Source organism: Benincasa hispida, chromosome 8 (genome assembly GCF_009727055.1).
Source record: "Benincasa hispida cultivar B227 chromosome 8, ASM972705v1, whole genome shotgun sequence".
Lineage (NCBI taxonomy): Eukaryota > Viridiplantae > Streptophyta > Magnoliopsida > Cucurbitales > Cucurbitaceae > Benincasa > Benincasa hispida.
This window is the reverse complement of record NC_052356.1, coordinates 45,426,717-45,429,882: the sequence shown is the minus strand read 5'-3', so window position 1 is coordinate 45,429,882 and position 3,166 is coordinate 45,426,717.

Below are 3,166 nucleotides of genomic sequence, written 5' to 3'. Positions count from 1 at the left end.
ATTAATTATAATCTAATACTTAATCATTTTTATAATTAATTATTAGTAATTTCGATTTAATTAAATAATATAAGAAAATATATTTATATAAACTATATATTATATAAAAAGTGAAAAATGAGATAAAAAAATGATATATTAATAAAGAATAATAATTTTATTTTTAATAAATATGATATGTTAATAATGAATGAATTAATCTAGATTAATCACAATAAATAATTAACCGATTATATATTCATAATGAAGGATCAAATTAATCTCAATAAATAATTGTTTGATTATTAAAAAACAATAAAATAACCAATTATGATTATTGAAAAATGAATTTTTGTACTAACTAAATTTAATTAATATTAATTTACTAATTAAATATATTTAAGATATTATTAGCTAATTAATTAATAATTTATGTAGAAAAGTAATTGCATTCACTTAGTAAAGTGTTACTGTAAAAATAAGTTAAGTAAATATTTTAATAAATTATTTTTATTTATTAAAATAAATATTTACATTAATTTTGATAAATTAATATTAATTAATTAATTATATTCCAAATGAAATTATATATAAAATGAAAAACAAACGGAGAGAGGAAAAGAGAAAATTCACACTTTTGGAAGGGAATAAAAAACACTTGTCGGTCGCCAAAAACAAAAACTGCAAAACGAACAAATGGTGAAAATAGGCTCAAATCGCGTGCATGTGGGATGTCCACCATGCTCACATTTGACTATCTTCTCCCCTTTAAAACATGGGTACCCCTTAGGGCTCAAGCCTATAAGTAAAGGTGGGGGTATATGAGGAGGCTTTCCAATGATAAAATAACCAATGTGGGATTCCTTTTTTTATATTTCTCATTTTAAACAAATTTTCACTAACAAATCCCCCACTTGAAAATTTAAAACAAAAGAAAAAAAGATTCACGAGCAATATCAGTATGTACTGTAAGTCCGGTGACTTGATTTCCCTATTTAAGTATGTTCACTAGTATGTTAAGTATGATTAACTCATGATAATACTATGATTATAGGGAAAAGACTTAAGAATGATAAAGGAAGAAGGAATTATTTTAAGTGTTGAAAGCATAAGGCTCTCGAGTAAGAACTTGCTTGTGCACCTAGTAAGAAGAAGAAATGTGCCTAAATGTTGAACCTTGCATTGAAGCCTTGATGTGTTGATGATCAAGGTTAGCGTGGCAACCATATGCATCTAAGGTAGGAAGATTTGGCGCAAGGTATGCGCTGATGGAGGCAAGGTCTAGGCGTACGCCATTAGCAAGGGCCGAGGGTGATGTCATGTGGTGAATATTGGTTTATGCGCTAGTGAGTATGCGATGATTTAAGCATTGAGGTTAGGAGATGCTAGCAAATTCGCAAGGCAGTAAGCCAGGCGTGAGTTGTGGGCTGAGGCAGACGTATGATCATGTTCTGGCCGAGTAGGGGGTATGCGTGCAAGCTCATAAGCTATGCAATGGCGAAGAAGGCCTTGCATTGATAAAGCAATGAAGCACTTTAGCTTAAGCATCGATTGTAGTGGGCCAGCTGCCATGATCAGAAGTGCTAATCCCACTTAGTGGGCTAGTTATCACCTTAATCTGGGTGGGGAGGCATGCATCTCAAGTATAAAAAGGGGAAAAGTTGGTAGAAGCTCTCGGTTTTCCCATCTCTCTCATGTGAAGGGAGGAATTTTTTAGCCACTTGAAGACTGAAGAGTGTAGATGATGGCATTAGGCTATCGGAAGCAATCTCCCATGAAATTGAGCTAGAATCTGAAGATTTTCTCAAATGATTCAAGCTCTCGAGTGATCTCAAGCTAGGTGGGAAGATTAAAAATTTTTGGATCGATCAGGAGGAATTTGAAGCTCAAATTTAAAGGTAAGAAAGTTAAGACAATTACGAACAAGTTTGTCGAATGAAGTTTTCTAAAACAATGGCTAGGAAATGAGTTATTCAAGTTTACATTTGAATATGGAATTTTTAGCTTTAAATAAGCAGGAAATTGCATCAGTTGAAAAAACAAGCAACTTGTTGGCTGGGCGAAGGCATTGGTAGACGTGCGCGCACAGGCAGGTTGAGCGGAAGGCATTGTGCTAGGTTGTGCACAGGAGTTACGCTGAGAGGCGCGAGGCGTTGTGGTGGTGTGCATAAAAGTCAGTGCACGACTGTGTTAGTGTTGCGAACGCTAACACTTAGGTGGGGTGCACAGGACATTGGCATCAAGAGCATGTCCTAGCCCAAAAGACAAGCGTTTGTGGCCACAAAGAATAGCAACTTGACTCGAGGTATATTCTATGTGTAAGATGCATTGGTGAGTGATGCATCGATGGGCATGCATTGGTTGATGTTCTAAGTTTGATGTTAAGCTTGTTCACATGAGTTAGGCTCACAAGGGAGCCAGTGACATTAACCAAAGATATTTTTCAATTTCATAAGAAAAATACCCATAGGAGAAGCTTACCAACCGTGTGAAGAAGCCCAAGGCTGTAAGTGACAAAATTCAAGTGTTTTACAAATGCTTTGATAAACACATGTTTTAAGAATGCTATTGATACATGCTTTTAATTTTAGCATTGCAAAAGATATTTCCAAGAAAACTGGTTCACATGCTTAGTTTTAAGAAGAGTTTATGCCTAGTTTTAAGAAGAGTTTATGAAAGCATGACTTTAGTGTTTTCTACCTGTATGTTATTGAAGCATGTGTTGATTGATGCCTTATGCTTTATGGCGTTTAAGCCTATGATTCTAGTTTACAAAGCATGTGTTATTTTAAGCATAAGTTTATGATGCTTTAAATGAGGAACTCGATACCGAAGAACTTTGAGAAGGTATCCAAGCCTCTAGTACCTAAGGTATGACGGTACTTAGTTATTATCACGTGCACGTAGGTAGAGTTGACGTTGGTTGTGTTGAGATCACTCCACACCAACTAAGGATTAACGTTGAGGGTGTTGGGGTTGATGCCCTAAAGTCTCATGTCCTGTAGTTTGTAAACTGTTTGTACGAACGCTTGTGTTGTATAATATATGATATTTACTTCACATCTTGTTTTTTGCTCAGTTGTATGCTTTATTTGCTTTACCACAAACCAATAAACATAAAATCCCTGGTTATCTGTATGTAACTTAAGCATGTATGTGGTGACATATAAGTGGATCATGTCTTAAG